This window comes from Anser brachyrhynchus (genome assembly GCF_964034855.1).
Source record: "Anser brachyrhynchus genome assembly, chromosome: 10".
NCBI classification, from domain to species: Eukaryota; Metazoa; Chordata; class Aves; order Anseriformes; family Anatidae; genus Anser; species Anser brachyrhynchus.
Window position 1 is genome coordinate 14,554,025 of NC_137705.1, and position 20,441 is coordinate 14,574,465.

A 20,441-nucleotide genomic window follows, 5' to 3' on the forward strand; every position below is an offset into this window, starting at 1 on the left:
TAGGGGTGTACAGATCATTGCTTGTTGTATGCTTAGGAACTTGTCAGTGGTATTTATGTTGTAATCAGGCCTGTAGCTGATGCAGATCACCTGCATGCAGATCTAACTTTTTTTCAGGAAAATAACAAGAGGCCTACAAATGCTAAATTTCACCAGCAAATAACTTCAATAAAGCACAAAGCAAAGCCATTAAGAGAGAAGGTGTATCATAGGCTTCGTGCAAGGTCTTTTCAAATTGGCTGGGGACCAGGCTGTAGACGTTGAGCATGGATGGTGTCAAGGACAAGAAAAATCACGTGGGCTGCTGTGAAGTGCCTTCGTGGATCTTCTTGTACACGTAATGGCTGTAAATATACATGTAAGTTCTTTGTAGGCTGCTCACTTCCTGCCTGGTGGCAATCTGAAGAGAAAAAACTGTCCTGAGGGCAGTCAAGCCTCATGCCCGAGGCTCAAGTCTGCAGGCACGGCTTGCGGAGCCTCGGCTGCAGTCCGTGGTCCTTCATCAACTGCCCTGGGTAGCTCTCACCCACGGGTTCTGATTTTGGCACCGAAGCCTTGGTTGGGAGCCCAGGGCCTATACCGTCTGTGCTGAAGCCAGCACTCTTCAGGGATGTTGTGTGCGGAGTTTTTGCAGAATGCTGAGCACGTTATGTAAGGACAAGAAAGCTGAAAGAATCCAGTGCACAGGCAGTATTAAATAAGCTTTAATCAAGTACAACTGCAGTGTTAGATAGTAACCATTCATTCATTTACTGTTTGTTACCACCAATTCAGAATCTACTCTTAAATATACAGCTAAATGGCATAGAACGTAATCTCTGGTAAGTGCCACAGAAAACATACCGAAATTGTACAGCCGCGCCTGTAGTACCATCTGCATTTGGCTTTTGAAGTTCCCCTTCCAGCTCTATGAATGGTGATCTCTCTTTGTTTGCGACCAAAAGCTCCAGAGGAGAAATTTGTAACTTTGTGAACTGGGAGCTAAGACAAATTAAGGTGAGGTTCAGAAATATGTTAATCAAACAGCAGTTATGATTCCAATGTCAAACTGTGCCAGGCACAGGCTGAGGTATTCTGCTGCATGACATTTTCCTGTTGCATGGATGTTCTTTTAAATTCCTGTCCTGGTAGTAATTCTGTAAGATTGTTGCTATAAATTACTAAAGTATAAGGACTATTAAACAAGCCCATATGTGGGAGTGAAAATGAGCTATTAAAAAAGACTGAAAATATGAATGTCTGAAATTGGAATTAGTCACACATTTTGGTTAGATTTGCAAGTCTCTGACTTAAAGAATTGTAGATGCTCATAACATTTCTTTTCACTCTGTCTTTTAAATTGTTTGTTTTGATGTAATTTTTCCAAGTCTTCATTATTCATAAGTCATTATGTTAGGAATTAATATATTTTAGGTATTGGAGTGTTTGAATTGGTTTGCTTGTTTCCCTCTTAGCTGTCAGTTCAAGTGAGTGGCAAATCTGCAAGTCTGTGCTTTTGACTTTTTAACCCGGCAGTTTGGGTAAGTGTTCTGAGGTTGTGTACTCAGTAATTTGGAAATATGTTCCACTTCTAATGTCTTCATTTGGACAGCCAAAAAAATCACTAACTACAAATTTAGGCACAGATGTCTTAGGGTGATATTTGCCTTTTCTTATTGAAATTTAAAGGGTTTATCACTATGCAAACATTTCAGATGCTTATTCTAGGAAACTCACAGAAACGTGCTTTGTTAAATAATGGATGTTCTGGATTTTTTCTTTTTTTTTCTTTATATGTTACAGGAATGAGCATAAAAGCTATAAAACCCTGTATTCACTATTCTACAGTAGATCTAAGAGAGTGGCATTATATAAGGAGATGCCATGGTAACTGAAGTTGCTAAGACAGTCGGTGTCAAGCTTCCTAATGGTGACTGCTATATTATATTTAGGCTTTGGTTTACCACAGTATGAATAGAAAATGAGAAGTGTTTAGTGGTCTCGTTTCATACCATGTACAGTTCAGATGCAGTGAGGTGGCACAGGATACAGAATTGCACGATCTTTGCCAACAACTGGCAAACAGGATTGTTCTTCAGAGCACACCCCTCTCTTGCTGGATCTTGTAGCATTCCTGCAGCAGCTTTACCATTTGTGCTATTCAGCTAATCATATACCACCTGTCTTAATGAAATTTAACACCTGGAGCCAATAGAGGAGTCAGCACTTTGTGACCGGCCAGCTGGTCAAAAATCAGGAAAGTCATTTCTGCAGGAAACTATTACCTGAATCTGTAAGTAGTGTGAAAGCAGAATGAAGCAGGAGCACACGTACTATTTTTTTTCCTCAAAAATGGGCTAAATGTACCCATCTCCTGTGCTATATAAAGCTTTATCGGTACAAGAGATCCTGTTACCAATAATTTTCACAAAAATGGTGAAAATTCATTTCTCTACAAGGTTTTTAAAAAATGCTAGAATAGAAGGTGAAATCTCATTACTAAGACATCATTTTGCGCCCTTTAATGCAATTAGTTTACTTTTGTGCTGAAGTATTACTGTAAGTTAAAATGAAATGCCTTGCTAAAATATGCAGGGGGCTGTTCCAAGTCATTAGTCGTTACCTTTAAATCTGGAGTTAAAAACCCATCCACTAGTAGTAGGGCTCATGCTGTTTATATGAGATAGTGCTGCTTTACTCAGAAACAAATAGTCACAGAGCAGGGTTTGAAATGCTTTATGAATGAAATGAACAAACCTGGCCACATCGCAACTGTTTTAGACTATTGGGAAACTACTGGGAAAAATAGCTAACAGGCGTGACTTGGGTAGAAATAGCTTAAGCATGAGTACAGCTCAGATCAGAACAGCCTTCTGCCATTCACTCCCGTAGTTAGGAAGACATAAGCAAAGAAGCATGAGAAGAAGAAACAGATAAATTGGAAGGAAAAGAAAGATTAAAGCAATAATAGGGGAAAAAGACTTCAACACCGTGATTATTGAGATAGAATGCCGGTCTCAAAGACCTAGTGCTTGACACAAGAAAAATTGATAGTAGCAAATAGATTTCTAGGAACAATGTTGTATGGGCAGGAGGATGGGTAAGATATTCACAAAGCATTTACATAGGCTATGTTCACCGGCATTATGAAGGAGGTGAATATGTGCATTGTTTCTCCTGGTTTTGGATCATGTGGGGTTTGAAAAAAGCAGGAGGTAGCAACATTGCCACCTCCTCTGGAGATCAGTAAATGAATCAAAAGAGATTCAGCTGAAACAGAACAGATGAGACGAGAAGTATTCATACTCCTTAAAAATAGTCCGGATTAGAACATTGATATTAAATCTCATTATCAATGCACAATTTCTGCATTGAATATATTTTGAATGCTAAAATGCAACACACCAAATTCATTCCTAGAATAACTTTGTTCAAGTCAACAAAGCAAGCAGACATTTTTTGTCACACAACTGTAAACCTGAAATATGTCAAACGTAGAGAATAACTTGGCTCTGAAAGCAACACAACGGATTAATATGATCTGTGCTATGGAGAAAATATGGAAAGCTAAGCTAGATAGGTTTGATGCGAATTCAAAAAGTGTCATCTAATATCTATTTTTCTTTGAATTTGTTGTGTCCTACATTCTAGTAAATTTGTTGACTAAATAATATATTTAAAGTGATGCTGCAAATTCAGGCCAGCCTTTGGGTTCCCTACAATTATTCATTTGTAAGGCTGTGAATGCTTATTAATGGTCTTGGCTTTAGAATGATCATTTCTGCTTCCAAAGCACTGCACATGACTAATTTATTTTTCTGCTTATTCAAAAGCAACAGATTGTCATGAAGTCTACATTGAATTAAAACCATGTTGCTTTGCTTCTATAGAAGAGGTGATACTTGGCTGTTTTAAAAAACAGTCACATTCCAAGTGAGCATTAGTTCATCACTGAAACTGCAAAGTGGAAGAATCATAGAAATAAGATGATGGTAAATGCAGTATAAAATTTCTCCCATGGCACTTTGTAGAGAAACCTTACATTTGCATAGTGTGGCTGATATTATACACTTTCCAGGCAAAATAAAGAAGACTGAAGTTTGCAGAAGAGCACCTTATCAAGATAACCCAAAGTCTAATTAATCTTAGAAATATGAAGCTATAATGATTACCTGCTTTTTGTTTTGTTTGATTTGGTTTCTGTCCAGGTTAACATACAATGGAGTTGTCTATCTGGTTGTATGTACGGTCCTGAACTTGTTCCTATGTTCTACTGTATATTCCTCCTTTAAAGGTTCAATTTACCTTTTGGCGTTTTGCAGCTCCCACAACCTTTTGTCATTTTTTTTTTAGTCTTCAGAGGAAGATTAACTTCTCAGTAATGGTTTCACATTGCATTTGTGGATCCTAATAATAGATGGTTTTGGTTAGCGTTACCTGAAGCTGCGAGTTAGATCATAGTAGCACTCAGCTGGTTTTTCTACGGTACAACTGTGCAGTATGATTAAATTTCACTGAATTTGTTGCAGAGAATTATGCTGTAACTACATGTTTGTGCCACTGCAACCTGTACGTTTCAATGTAATTCTTGATAGCATGGCTAGTGCATTAATCATTTGACATAGTATGAGGAATAAAAGGTTTCTCAGATACAGTGCAGTTGTTGAAGAAAAAGGATATAAAAAGGATCATTTGATGTGCACAATTGTAGTGAAACAAAGCAATGATCCTGCTGCTGGTTTTAGGGGAGAGTGCGATAGGCTGCTCGATGTGGTGTCACCAGCTTCACCAGCAATCGCGGCTGCGGAAGTGATGAATTAAGCAATAAAGTGCAAGTCTCTGTATACGGCGTTTCATTTTGGGATAGGTGTGGAAAATAACGTAGAAGCTGTACACAAGTGCATCAACTCTGCTGGACTGTGCAGCAACTTACTTCATACTGACAGTGTAAAATCTCCAGAACATCCTGTGTAGAGCACAAACCAAAAAGAGATGCCTTTTTCTCCTAACTAGTCTAGAAGAATTTATATCCCTTTAGCTGATATGCAGTAATGGCTGGGTTGAATGCTTTATCGCATTGTATAATATGTATAGGTCATTGAATTTCTGTGTAACGCTTGAACATATGGAACAAACACACTTGAAGAAATTTACAGCCTCGGGGCTGTGGCTGCAATCCTTCAAGGTGCTTGACATGTCAAACCAAGCAGCCAGCGTGCAGAACCTTGCAGGGTGTTCGGCATCCTGGGGGAAGCATCGGTAAAGCTGCAGGAATCGTTGCGATGTGGAACAGTTCAATTCCTGCTTCACAGGAAATCAGAAATAGGCCCAGGGCCAGAGGGGCTCCAAGAGGCTCTGTTAAGACAACACCTGAGTAACTGGAGTTATTTGTTAGTCATTTGAGAGATTTTTGTGACCAGGAACTCAGTGCAAGGAAAAGTTGCATGCGGGGTGGCTCTTGAGTCATGCAGCTTTGGATATGGAAAGTAACATCAGGTTATGGAGGCTGCCTGTTTACTTTGGAAGGAAGCTTCTGAAGTGTTATGTAGTTTACCACTGTAATAATTGCCACAACACATGTTCTGTGGAGATTCTGGAGTAATCTTGCCAGCAATTCAATATGTAGGCAAAGCAAATAAAACCAACAAATAAAATCCTCACTCTCCTCATTCCCTCCCCCTAAATAAAATACCAGCTCTGTTAAAAAGCAGAAGCAGCTGGGAAAGAAATGTATTCTGAGAGAGGTGATAGGGATTTGCTAAGCACTAATGCTACTGTGATGCAGTCCTTGTGGAAATGATTCCGAACTGTCCAGACATGCTCTGGTTCAGATCAGGAAGCTTAATGGGACCTTGAGCCTTACTCTATAAAAACAGCTTTAGGCAAGACTTTTCTACTCTTGTCACCTTGTGCATGGCTCCATGGCCATTAGCAATGGCAGCCTGGGAAGAATGGCTTAGGCCTCCTTGGGCAAGTTGTTGCAGGATGTGGCTGTTGGGAGATCCTACCTACGTATTCCAACTCTAAGCACTACAGCTTGCTGGAAATTTATAGCTAAGCACCGAGGCTGTAGGTTGATTCTGAGCGTATTTCTGTGTGAGTATCAGGCTTATACACACAAGGATACTGTTCACACAATGTTTGCATATAGATCTGAGAGGCTTTGTAGTGCAGAACAATGGTGCCATGACCCTGTCTCTTAGAAGGAAATTAACAGTAGGAAAATGTAGCTTTCTTCAGGTGCAGTTTTTCCTCTTTTACACTGTGAACCTTCTGTAAACACTACTCCGTAGCAAGAAGATCATTATTCAACTCTGTAGGACTAATAAATAATACATACTTCAAATTTGCAGACAGCTTTGAATGTGAATTTGAATTCTTACAAAGAAGCTCATGGCAGATTAAATTATGCTAGTTATTGATTTTTTTTCCCTTTTAGATGCATGTAAAGGCTAACCTCTGTCCTAGAGATGAAATTTCAACCAGAGCTGGACAAAGCACAAATGATGTGGAGAAGAGTTTCAAGTTACAAGAGTAAGTTCACTTCAGAAAAATTTCAAGTCGAGATCTAAACCAGTTTCTTACACACACACGCACACACACACATGCCTGTATTTTTAGCTTTGATACTAGATCTCAGTCTCCCAGTGCATTGCTGGGATACCGAGTTCTGATTTTTTTTTTCCAGATGTGCCCAGTGGCACTGAGGACATTGCCAACAACTGCTTGAGAGCCTGCAGGATCGCCAGACTTATGAAAGCTGCAGTGCTCAGTGCTCCTGCTTGCTGCTTCCATCAGCATCTCTGGATACGCACTGTTGCTCTGCTAGGTCATTGCTTTGTTTCTGAGTTTGAGAGATCCCTGCCTCCTACAGCACAAGGCTACAGAGCCATGGGTACAGAGTTGTTGCCATGAAAGCTGCGTTGCTGTGCATTGAAATGCTGCTGGAATTTTGGAACACAGGTAAGAGCTTTTAATGCTGTACAAGACGAAAAGCTCCTGTTCATGCTACAGAAAAAAATTCTATCGACAGCAGTTGTTAGTAATGGGTATCACTTCTTTGCAGTTCCTCAAAGCACATGGTAATTAGATTTACTCTTACAGTATTCAAGGAAAAAAAAAACAGCTACCGGCATAGCTAGGGAGATTGGGAGATGTGTTACAGTATGAAGTTCCTTCCTCCACCTGCTCATTTGTGAAAAGCAAATAATAAAATCTGTGGCAGCACTGGATGTCAAGGAGTGTTTAAAAACACGCTATCACTGTTTCAGATGTGGTCTATTTAACAATAATAACAATATAAAAAAAATGGAGTTACCTGTTTTTAGACTAGCTCAAAGAAACACAAAAACCTCCTTGGAAGCCAGCAAAGTAGGTTTTCTGCCACTTTTGAACAAGTTTTTTCCTTTAATCTCCAGTTTTACCTTCTATTATCCATCAGCTCTGCCTTCATGAATATGTGAGGGGCAATGAAATCTATCAGTAGTATCAGAATGAAGGAAGTACTCAGCAATGTGCGCACAATGCAAGTAGCACCAGTCACCACATCATCACCTTTATTCTTCAGCATTGTAACTGGACAAAATTCCTTCTGTCACTCCCTAGTATTGCTAAAAGCGTTAGTAGTATTTTAGTTTATAGATAACTGATTGGTGTCCCATATCTAGTTTTATAACTTAAGCATGCTGTAGAATTAAATTGCAGTACTGTTTTTCAGAATGTGGAAAATCCTTATGGATATCCTTTGGTATTTATAACATTAATCACAAATTGCTTTGATACTTTGAGAAATGCAGTGTGTGATGCTAAACTGTGACAAACTACAGCAGACATATCCGTGTGTTGAAATGTATTCTGTAGATCTACAAAAGTGTTTTGTTTTGTGAGGCTGACATTCAGAAATGCATTTGCTTTAACAATAATAGAAAATATAGGTTAACTTCTTTTAACCCACAGCCCTTTAAGAAGGAAAGTTTTGACAGTGAAATATTTAATTGATTTCACCAGCAGCGGGTCAGAGTACGCAACTCAGGTAAGTAATCTAATTTGTTCTTACAGCTTTAAGTTGTTTATGGGTGCTGGTAAGCCACTAATATTTGTTCTTGGCTGCTGTTGCAGCAAGAGCACCGCCCACTTGGAAGAAAATAATCTGCAATTCTTTCTTTATTCACCTTACCATTTCTATAACATCATTAACATCTGTCTTCACTAGATGGATCAGTCAAGTGTAGCCTTGGGTGCTATTGTTTGTCCTACGTTTCCCTTACAGAGTGCTTTGTAGACGCTCACTGTTGTTAGCGCAGTGGACTGATGTTTTAAACCTGTTGCATATTTTTTTGGCTCACTGTAACATAGCCTTTCTCCTGGCATTTGAAAGTAGAAACTTTCTCTACCAGCCTGGTGAGATGTCAAAGGCATGGATGCCACTAGGTTATCCACCTTTAATCTCATCTTGCAGTATCTGTGCTGAGTTGCCCTTACAGATTGGATATGCGATAGGCAGACTGTGACATCTTTTTGGCATATATGGGCCAATGTAATTGAAATTTGAATGAAGTATGTGGCTGTCTTAATAGCCTGACAGTAATTTCAGTGGTGTCCCTGCATATGCAGAATGTGCCTAAAAGCAGGATTCCTAGTCTGGTAAGTAGAATCACTTCTCTGTTTGTATCTTACTTGGTTTTGGTCTGCTGATTTAAATGGTATGCTGTTGTGTTCAGTCAGCACTGGCAGAAACATGTTGGTAGACATTTTGATGTGGGTGAGATTTTGGCATTAGTGAACTGAGATTTTGTTGGTGTATCAATCCTGTAGCTCTTAGCCACTCCTATGTAAGTACAGTAAATCCAAACCAATCCATGTATTTGCATATGCATGTGTGTGAAATCTGGAGAATGTTTTCAACAGTGTTCATAGCTAGTACTTCAACATAGTGTAGGTAAGAACGTGCGTTTTGCCATCCCCGCTGAAATGCAAACTAACTTGCCCAGCTAGGATGTAAGTGTGTACCTCCACTGGTCTCTCCACAGTTGGGATTTTTCCTCTTCTCCAAGGCAGAACAATGCCACTGTGCCACCAGCAATGGCAGCAGCTGACAGACGAGGGAATTCAGGGTGTCCAGTCTTGGTTAATGTAAACCAGTCTGCCCACCCTACCCTTTGGACAACCTGCCTGTCTTGCATAGGTTGATCCATTAGGTCTGTCTTGTACTCTGCAGAGCCTGTGTTAGAGGAGAAAGTGCACTGCTGGAGGTGGGCCAATTTCTGGTCCCAAATGTTTATGCATCTTCTCAGCTTTCACGCCTTCTCTGGTGATTGCTTCCATATATACAAAATTTGACAAATAATTGCAGTTTGAAGGGCATGCTTAATGGAAGTCCGTGAAAATGATTCACAGGCAACTGTAAACTGAACTATTACACTAAAGGATAAAAAGCTTTCTTAATGAGCTGTACAAGACAGTTATTGATGTATTTATGAAAACATTCCCAAGTACATGCAACCAGGGGAATTCAAAGATAAATATTTAAAGATTGGCTGACAGTTTTTGAATGTAGCAAAACTCTAGTTTCTCGAAAAGGCATTAAATTTATTCTTAAAAAAAAAAAGTATATGTGATTTGTACAGAAGAGAATCAAAACTTACATTAAAATGTGAAGGTTTTCTGTGTTACAGTGTTTATTTCTATTCAAAAGAGGAGATAAAACAAGGAGAAAATAGGCATAGGAAGCTTGGGATGTTAATAAGGTAAACCGACATTTGTTTCTATCCAAATAATTTATTAGAGTCATGACACAAAACTGTATTTAAGAGGATGAAATCTAAAAACAGTTCAGCATTTGATTAAGTTTCCTTTCATCCTATCATTGTTGTACACAATTAGGTTATTCAAGTGTGATCTTTAAGTATTCATGTTGTGATTCATAACCTTGTTCTTCGCACCCCAGGGAGAGAAAAATTGGTCTGTTATAAATCTGATTAATATATGGATCAGTGCATGCCCTTTTAATGTTTATTACACACATGCGCTTTTAGTTTGGATAAATGATTATCTCATTTTGTTACTTGCTCTTTGTAGGCATACTGTGTTATTCTCTGAAGAAAACTAAAAGCATTTTAAGTATTCAGGGCTGACACTTGATTTGGCATTAGCTTGTCAGTTGAGATGCCTTCTACTTTTATATGGCTTAATAATCAATAAATTTTAAACAATATGATTTTCTTTAGGATTTTATCTGCTGTGTCATGTAACTTCTCCTGCCATAAAGAATGAAAATGTCTCATTCTATTACAACAGCTTTAGAGCTTTTTTAGACTTATTCCACCCCAGTTTTGCTAGGGCTATTGACGGAGACTGGACTACTGGATCTGTCCCCTTAAAAAAACATAGAAGAGATGAATGAGGAAAACAGGGGATAAGTTAGGCCAGTCTATGCAAAATGTTGACAGTAACCTCAAGTATTGCTTGTGGGTAGAGCCATATTACCAGCAAATCCTAAAGATTATCAGTAGAAGGATTTTAGTCGTGGAAGTTCTGTTTTCTAGTGTGAAGAAGGTTTGAGGTGAAGATGAATTTCCACCCAGGTGATAATGCTGGCTACATTTTCACTTGTAAGAACACGGAGTGAATTGTTTGGCTAAAAAAATTTAGCCAAAAAAAAATAAAAAAACCTTAATGGATCTCATGGAAGCACTCGGTAGCCTCAACTGTGACTTCTGAACCTTTAGAAGTGTAGTATATGGATTGAATTTTAAGCTTTTTTCTAGCTTCCTGATGGGATACATGGGTTTGGTTCTTTCTTTTTTTTTTTTTTTTCTTCCTTGCTATGTGATTGCTTTAATTTTTTCTTGTTGGCTTATTTTTCTATTTCATTTCCTCTGTTAGGATGCAGTAGTTCAAGTCCCCAAGAGGGGATAATGTCCTTAAAATAAAAGGCAATCTGCGTATTAAGGATTGTTGCAATGGAAAACTAGTGTTGGTTGGTTTGTTGCTATGTGGACTGCAAAGAAAGGAGAGTAGGAGTAAGAATACCCAATAATTTGATAGTTAAGGAAGCACAGAAGTATGCACATACTTCTGTACAAGTTCTCGAGCCTTGGGTAATTCTTTGTCCAGCTCTGTATATCCGATATCTGACTATTAGTATGGAACAGCCTATGTTCGTTTATCTCAAGTCTCTTGCACCAAATTGTCAGTGGTTATGACAGAAATCTGTTGATCAACGCTGGATTTTTTCAAACAGATTTCCTGCAGCTAGTCTAATAATTTGTAAAAGCAGTTACCATTTGAACACCAATAGTTACGTCTCCCTTGCAAGCACATTACATTATGCAATTTAGAGCTGGAGTAAGGCTTAACTTCAGTCAATAAACCTTGTGGCTATTGGGAAAACGTTTCTGTACTCAAGGTCTGTATTTGATTTCTTGGTACATAGATTAAAAATTGAAGATTTTTATTCAAATACAAATTATGGATTATGCACTTCAGCTTCGGCAGCCCTTACTCACACCTCTGCACTAACAAACTCCTGCTCAACCTCTTTGCTTGGCTGAGATGCCTTTTGACATAAGCTAATGGAGGTGCCTTTGTTTCGATCGACAAAATAAGCACCGTGCTTGCAGTGTAGTTGACAGCAACATAAGACAGGAGGACATCCTGAATGATTCTCAGGGGCTGCAAAACTGTGTTACATCCCTTGTATTTGCTGCTGCACCTGTTGCCTTTGGAAGGTTGTTACCAGCAGTGTGTAAAGGACCTTGCTCCACAGACACGTAGATAATCTTAGACCCTCTTCTGCACTCTTTTCAGAAAATTCGGTGGTTAACGTTGTTTTGTACAGTTCCAGGTGCATTATAACTCAAAAATTCTGTCAAGAAAAACTTACATTGCACTTCAGATGCTCAAAATTTCATCAGACAATTTTATTGCCTTCCCCAAGGTAATCCTGGTTTCCATTCTGCAGGCTGAAGCAAAGTAATGTTCGCACGGTCAGGGGGAGCTCTGTTAGAGCCGAAGTTCTGTGATGCAGATGATCCAGAATTCCTAAATCTGTGCAGAGTGGCCCTTTCCCTGAGCAACCACCAGACTGGTAGGTTTCAGTTGAGGATATTAAAGCATGGAGATACCCTCAGATTTACAGGGTGCCTAAATTACCTAGGGCAGATGTTCTCTTAGATGAGAGAGCGCACAGACTGTAGTAAGATTTCATCTTCCCTCTGGATGAGTAGTTACCTTGGCAACTATCGTACTGCATGAGATTTTGGTTGCTAGTAACTAGCACAGTAGCAAAATCCAACGTGATACATAATACTCAATGCGCTTCTGAAGACAGCAAGCACGTGTCAGCATAAGCAGTTATGCTGTTTGCAATGCAATGGCTATGAGCTCATGCCGATAGCAGCCCTACACTCAAATTGTAAGTTTTAGTGTTACCTAAAATGGAGAGCTGTACAGTATTACACATTATCAGTGCTTTTTCTGGAGGAGCTCTATCAGAATGAATGCAAGCAAATTTTTTCTGCTTACATTTCACATCTTTAAAGTGCCTTATTAAACTTTCTTAGTAGAATCAGACTGTATAGCTCCTGAAGAATCCTCTTAAAACAAGGATTGTGGGAGTTGAATTAGCTCAAGCTGCCGAATTTTTTTTTGAAAAACCTCACATAAATAGGAGAGCGTGTGCACTGTGTGATCTTTCAGAATGCTCTCAGTAGTGTGTAGCAATACCTTGCTCTTTCCTTTCCTCTTCCTCCTTTCTATTCCAGAGCAGCTGTAACTGCCAGCTGCATGAATGGTGTTTTAAGGTAAGGTGTAGTTGATGAGTGCTGACAGATAATGTTTCCAGAGCTATCCAGACCTGATCTGGCCTGCAAGCCCTGCATTTAAAAGCGCTTGCTTCTTACCACTGCATTTCATTCTTTATGGCCACACAGTTTACAACAATGAAATCCCCTTACTTGAGGGTTCATAATTCCTCTTCTGTTGTATTTCTGGTGGTTCTATAAAATGTCAACAGGGCTTGTTGTTAGCGGAGCTGATCAATGAGACCTGCATAGGAGAATCATTAGATCAATCCTGCAATTAATCTAAGAGGGTTTTTCTGCTGTAAACTTTTCTTAACAGCAAAAAAATGGGGGAAAAAAGGGAATCATTTCCCAGTATCAGTGTGTATTGCTAAATCATTCCTGAAGCATGAGAGTTTGTATGCAGGTGTTCCCATGAGTTCCAGATGTTCCGTGGTACCTGTTACCAACGGTGGCCAGTTGGTGGTATTCCTCATTCTTAGCACCTGATAGAGACTTCAGAGATCCGCTTCAGAGCTTTTTCTTTCTCTATACCTTTCATACTTTTCATGTTATAATTACTTTATTAGTCTTCCTAGCACATTAATTCATTTAATTCTGGTTATTCTGCATGCATTTCTACCATGTTTGGAATATGTTTTCATTATAGTAATTGGTCGTTGCAGTGTTTTCACCTGCTCCTGGGATGGGTGCAGTGCATAGGTAGGAAAGACTGCAGAGAGAAGTCGGTGTCTTAGCCACGTTCTGACTTAGTGCAAGCCAAGTGAGCTCAGGAGAGCTAGGCAATGACTGAGTTTTGCCAAGAAATTTGGAAGGCTGAGCAAAAAATGTGAGACTGGGAGTAGAGAAAGTTGTACTCCTTGCATGGAAAGTTAGAGGTAGGAAGGACTGTTCTTGACCGGCTTTCTTTGCTGAAGGTGTCAGGGGCAGGTATTCCTATGTAAGGAATGCTGATGGGGATAGGACAAGCCATGCTGATGTTAGGTGGTTTTTTACATAGAAGTTTGAAAAAAGTTCCCCAAAGAAAAAGATGACTCAAAAGGTAATTGCAGTTATTTTTTAATTTAGTATATTCATCTTAGAGAAGAGCCTAATACAGCAAAAGAAGCAGCAAATAGTTCTGCAGTTTTAATGTAATGATCACATCCTCTCGTGCTTTTAACGTGTTGGTGACTTTGTTCTCAGTAAGAACTGTGTCTGGAGAAAATAGCAACTTGTGGCTACGTGCTGATGTAGTAGTCGTCATTTTGTCCATCATCTCCTGGCACAAGCTGCTTTCCCACAGCCTGTCTTGATCTGGTTGTGCCCTCCCAGAGATCTCATGCTGCAGCTAAAGTGGGAGGTGGAGGCTGTTGAGCTGGAAGTGTGTTGGTGAAGCTGTGGCATTCTTGTCTGGCCAATATGCTCATCTCCACAATAAAAAGCTGATGATGTAGTCACAAAATACCTTTTGCGTTGCTTTTGTAGCCAGGAATCTTGAGGAACCACTGTGACAAGTTTAGGAGGACAGTGAAAGGTGCTGAAATTCTAGTTCACGTTAAAGCAGGAGCCCATTTTCCAGGCACTCAGCATAAAAGTAGCTGGTGGTCAGTGGGCAACCGGTCCCTCCAGGGTCTGGTGTAAGTTACAGCAGAATTTGCAACTATGTCTTTTAAGTGCTGTGGTGCTTTGGGTGCTGAAGTGGACCGCAACTGCTGAGTCAGATGCAAGGGTAGATATTGTCTTGTGAGTGGTGGAAGCTGGCTGGATTCATCATGTGGCTCCAAGTACTGAGCGAGGATGGGAATTCACAGCTGGAGTGTCAGATTCTGGCCTACCCTCAGTGTGTTGTCATTGTTTGAATTTTAACAAGATCGCTCCCTTCTGGTTCTGTTTTTGTTTCTTAGTCATAGTTTTTGGTCTTTCTATAGCAAATGCAGTTCCTCAAGCACTGATGAGTACAGGAACTTTTACTTGATTTTGAAACAGTTTGAGTCTTATTCTCCTTTCACCAGTCTTGCACTCTGTAGCAATAGCTTTAATAAAATCAGTGCCATTTGAGTGCAACTTGAATGCTTTGCCTTCACTTCTGGAAATGGAAAATATCGGAATAGAAAGCTAGTCATTTTTTGTGTAAATCAGTGGGAACTCTGTGGAAAGTCTAGCGTAGAGAAAAGAAGAGCAACTTCGACATGAACATTTAAAACCAATTTATTAACATAAAACTGAAATCTGATGATTTTAGAGGAATTAATGTTTCACTGCTGTTTGGGAGTAGAGCACAATAGAGGGTAGGTTTCTTGTTCAAGAACAAATTCATTTACACAATGAAAACATGTCAGTAAACTTTTCAGAGCATCCGCGGTTGTGGATGGGAATGCTCAAATGTGGCATGTGATCAGGACTGTGCTTCCTGCTGTAATGAGCCCACTGAAAACTTCAAAAGGAGATTTCTGTGCTGCACCTTGCTGTGTATGTTCACAAGGACTGTCAGTCTTACCTTCCTGTTTGATTTAGGATGATGAAGGCAGAGGCAAAATCAAACTGAAAGTGAAGCGAGTTTGGTTTGATGGAATTATAACTCCTAGTGTTCTGGGAAAGGAACAATGATGCCTCTTCTATGGCATGTGTGATGATGCACCACTGTCAGCTCTCACATGACAGGCACCTCAGCACTGGCTGCAAATATGGGTGAGTGTTGCAACTGCAGTCTTAATTTTAAGCTTTGTTTTCACAGCTGTTCAGTTCTGAGACACCGAGAGTTAACACCAAACTTGTAAGTCACTGCTCTCCCAAAGGGTAGGACACGTGCACCTCCAGGTTTTTAGCATTTAATGTTTTTTTCACAGGTTCAGCTCAGTCCTCAGAGAAGCATTTTGGTGGTGTTTCCTATTCATATTTCTCAGTTCTGTGGAGTTTGTGAGACTTGTGGCCAGCTTCACAACACAAAAGCATTCTTGGAAGGGTAGACAGTCCTCTTTTCCCACCCTGTAACACTGGATTACTGGGAGTCATCAGTAAGTTCTCTTTTGCCCTGCTCTGTAAATAACTATGAAGTTGCTAGCCTGAACAAGACAAAATGAAATATTTTACATTTCTAAAACCTAATACTTTCTTCCTGCTGAAGAAAGGGCTGGTGTCCCAGAAAGCCTGTTCAGTTTTCCAGCTGTCTGAAGTAGGGTGTTTGTGCCCCCAAAAGTGTTTCCAGCTATATCAATTTTATTAGAGAGATTCCCTCTCCCTCTAAACTTCTTATTCCTAAAATAGCAGTCTGCAAGTGCTCCTGCTACATCACGTTGCATACAGGCATTTGAATCTGTGTTTGTGCTAGCGTACTGGAGACAATAATATCCCACGCTGTGAATTTGTGTAAACGCTGCAAATGCATTGTGGGGGATAACATACACTCAATTATACAGAGCATCTTTCAGAATTCCTACAAGGAGCAACAAAACTGACAGCAAGAAATGCACTAACGAAGTCATGTGAAGCATTTGCCAAGTAGAGTGTGATTTTAGTCCTAGGCAATAAAGAACAAAGACAAACAACGTGCTTGCTGCTATATTAATAGGTTTTATTTTGCTACAAATCTTAAACCACGTTCTGCAGCTTGTCATGCCTTTGCCACACTACACCTTCCTGTAAGACTTTGCTCACGTCTTACTCATGTGCTTTCTTTTCTGTTAAATTTGCCAGGAAATGAAACAGGATAGGAATGTTAGGGTAGTACTAATAAGAAGATAATGGGCCTCTTCTGGTGAAGAAGAATGACTTTATGAATCCCATGTCTACTAGCCATTGAAATCTGTCAACCAGCTTCTGAAAACTATAAAATTTGAATTTCTTGTGTGGAATCTGCTAGGGCATTGTCTAGTCTCTGCAGTTCAAATTTGTATGATATTATGTATGCTGCTGTGACCTTTGTTTTTAGCTAATAGTTCACACCTAACTGGTGTTTGAAAGCTAACTGACTTAACTCTGCAGATGAGTGTGCACCCTGCTCTGTAGATCCAGCCTTTTTTTCTTATGACTGTACTTCACCTCCTGTTCCCTGCTTCGGTACTTAAAAAGGATGAACTCCACTCTTACTGCCTTTTCATGAACAGTGTTAAAATATTTAATGGAATCTGGTTTTCTCTACCAGACTAAGTGAGGTTAAGCCTTTCTTTCTGTCTCACCTTTTGTTATTTAAGGTTGTTATTAATGATGAGAGGCTAACCAACGTTTCTTAACTAGGTTGTCCTCTCCTGTATGTCTTGTTTTCTAGATTAAACTCTATGCATAATAAACTTTTCCTAAAGGAAATTTTCCAACAGCCGCATACGCTGTTGATTCTGTAATGCCTGGCTGTTTTACTTTTTACACACAAACAGATCTCTGGCAACTGAAACTGAATTTGTTAGATCATCTAATATTCACATGGTGGATGACAAGCAAAACAGTTGGTGAAATGTAGCTTGGTAAAACTTGCTTCTCCCAGAGCAATGTTATTTGTCTTTGCATTAGATTAAAAAACAGCTTTTTTTTTTTGACTAGCCTGCTTTCTAGGTAAGACAGCTACTAGTAACACCCTCTAGTTTTAAAAAGCTGTTATTTATTCATTTAAATTATTTATTTTACTAGCTCTTTTTGTAGCTTTCATAGCCTAATTTCTATTACGTATATTTCTCATAGTTCAGATTTTTGTTCAGGTTACTTTTTTTTTTGCACTTGTAGCTGTGACCTTCAGTGTTCGGACTTCTCAACCATGTTATACTCAGGTCATGTCACGTAATGAGGTTACCTGAGAGTTCCCACTATAAATCCTATTTTCTAGTGTGTGCATCTACAGTAGTCCACTGTACAGACTTCTTGTTGGCTCTCACCTGCTAATACTTTAGAGGTGCCAGCTAAGTGTCTCGATTTAGCAGATGAGATGGAAGTTGAAGCTTTTCTTGTCATTGCTTGCAGTCAGTCTCATTCTTGTTTAATTGTCTCTGATATTCCTAATTGTTTTAGTTGGGCTGTGGTGTGCAGAAGTGACCATGGGAATAATTCTTCAGCTCTGTTGAAAGCTTTCAGATGCTATTGATGGTCTTTTCACCGCTAGACAGAAGGCATGAATGATTTGAATGATTGCTTGTTGTAGAGTACCTTCTGCAGAGTCTGCCAGCAATTTTGGAAAGCAACTAGATAGCATCGTGCATTAGTAACTAACGACCCTTTCCCCTCAGGGCTGTTTATTCACATTTTAAACAGCATGGTAATACTAAGAAACTATCTGAGAGTTCAATACAGTTGTGTAATAGACATTTTTCTATTTACATTTCACTCACTATTTTCAGTACAAGAGTAATCACAACAGCTAGAAATTGCAGGAAGCCTCAGAAGAGATTTGAATTAATAAATGAAGGCAATTGACTCGGGAAGTGAGCTTTGCTTTGAGGCAGGAGCCATTTCATGGCACCATAAGGGCTCTCTGGCATAGCCTCGCGGGAGGAAGGGTGCTGCTGTGGCTGGTGTCCTTGGTCTGCACAAAAATCTCTCTGTAGGTCTGGGCTCTCATTCTGGGAACACGCAAAGAATGCAGAGCTTGGTTCACTTGCAAGTCACTCTGCGATCTTTTTTCTTAATCCTTAAAGACTATGGGGTAACCTTTATCAAGTATATTGTGTTGATGTACAATAAGGAGAGCAATAAAAAAAATACTTCCTTGTCAGAAAAATACATTAGTATTTCAGGCAGACAACTGGGCTAATTTTCACCTTTGCATGAACATAACTCCTAAACAGGCACTTAATAAATTCAGAAATACCTGAACATGCAGGCTTAATACTTGCTTTTTAGAAGTATCCTTCTGACAGACACTTGAATGCTCGAATGTTCATGAAAAATATAGGCAGAGCTTTAGTAAGAGTAGCTATGTAATTCATGTCCTTAAAATTTCTCTTCTCAATGACAGCATTTATAGCTGGTAGTGATTTCCTCTTTTGCACTTTTGCTTTAAGAATGACTTTTAAAATAACAAGTGTCTGTTCTGTGGGGACCTTTTTCCTCTGTTTATGCTTTCCTTTTGAAAGCGTAAAGTAGTCTAATGTAAATGACAGCTTTTGGACTTCACCCTAAATACACAGGAGTATAAGCTATTTTACTTTTGTTCCTTCAGTCACCACATCTATAACAGCTCTTTTTCTCATTTTCTAACATTGGATTTCATGGTATTTCATTTTTGGTAGCAGTATTTCTGTGTCTGTGGACGCTTGACTTTGTCCAAATCATCACTGACTTCTAGTGCGAGAAGGAAAGGAAAAAAAAAACTAATTTTAACAAATTGTAGACAAATGACTGTTGGAAAAATGGCTCATTGAGGAGCTACTGTAATTAACTGAAACTCTAATCCTGTAAAGTTGCTCTGTAGGAACACTTTCATAGAGATACAACTTATGAGAACCCTTCTGATCATGTGAATTTAAGCACGCAGACATTTTTTGCAGAATCAAGATACAGGTGCTGTACTTTAATAGTTCTGTGAATTCACTAGGGCCGTTACCATCAGCCGAGGGGATTTCATATCCCCCATGATCCCAGTCCTGCACTGGGCAGGCTGCATGGGAGCACGCACGTTCTCTCCCCTGTGGACCTGCAGGAGTTTCGGGTGCTCAGGAGTGATGCCAGCGGCAGGGCGTGCACACAGCGAGCGCATCCCTCTCTGGGGCAGCGTGGTTCACCGCACGTCTCGCAGGGTATGGAGATGGGAGAAAATCGGGGTGCTTGGACGCTCGTCTGCCATATGACTCTAGATAAGACTAGTGACTTTAAAACCAGTTGACTGCCAAAAAAAACCCACCAACAAACCATGCCCTCATGGGGAAGCAGGTCCTTGTGCCACAGCCAGCTCGCAGCAGCCGTGGGGCTGGAGCTGCTGACTAACGCACGACACGCTGCTGCGAGATTGCTGCGCTCAGTTCCCCAGGTCGGGGATGACTCAAAACAGCACATGTTCCACATTAGTGCCCAGAGGCAATTGCTGTTTGCATCATGACAGTGTCAATTATCACCTACAACACTCCTGCAAGGAGTAAAATGGCCCTGACAAAGATGCAATTATTTGGCAATTTGCTTCCTTAGCCCTCTGATAATGTCGGTGTTTCTCTAGCAATACTTTTAAGCCATGGTGTCTCACAACACTGCAATGAAAGCCCCAGCTTCTCCTGTCCAGTTGGGCCTGTGTGTGCATGGGGAGGTGTGCTGCCTAAAGGAGAACTCTGACCTTTCAGACCGAGCATCGTCGCAATTCTGCTGGTGAAGCTAAATAGGTCACTGCAACGGAGGAGCTAAATCGGGGGCTGACAGACAGAAAGGGTGAGCACACGAGGAAGGAAGCTTCGGCATCTGCAGTGATTTCACTTCTGCAGTGTTAAATTTACACCTCCAGCAAATTGTTCTTGGGCCTTGGCTGCCCATGTCCGCAGTGCTGCTGAGCTGGCAGACCACCACTGCTCCGCGGCTGCAGGCCCGCCGTTGCCCACGCTGCTCTGATGGAGGAGGAAGGAAGACGTCCGCGTCGCTCAGTGTTCTGTCAGCTGGGAGACAGCCGGGGATCGCTCCCTGCGCAGGGAATGCTGGAGACCAGAGGTGACAATATTGAGTTCAGTCCCTAGGTCTTTAGGATAGCTCCTGAGTACAAAAGCTGTAAATGGG

At 40.2% G+C, this 20,441-nt stretch overlaps 1 long non-coding RNA gene across 1 annotated transcript in view; it reads left to right on the top strand.

Moving 5' to 3' along the window:
- Nucleotides 1-20,441, top strand: part of LOC308200385 — a 191,363-nt gene that overhangs the window by 67,686 nt on the left and 103,236 nt on the right. The window contains exons 12-14 of the long non-coding RNA XR_013955582.1: nt 6,419-6,513; nt 6,668-6,942; nt 15,279-15,452. This is a non-coding gene — a long non-coding RNA (uncharacterized lncRNA). The remainder of the gene's footprint in view (nt 1-6,418; nt 6,514-6,667; nt 6,943-15,278; nt 15,453-20,441) is intronic.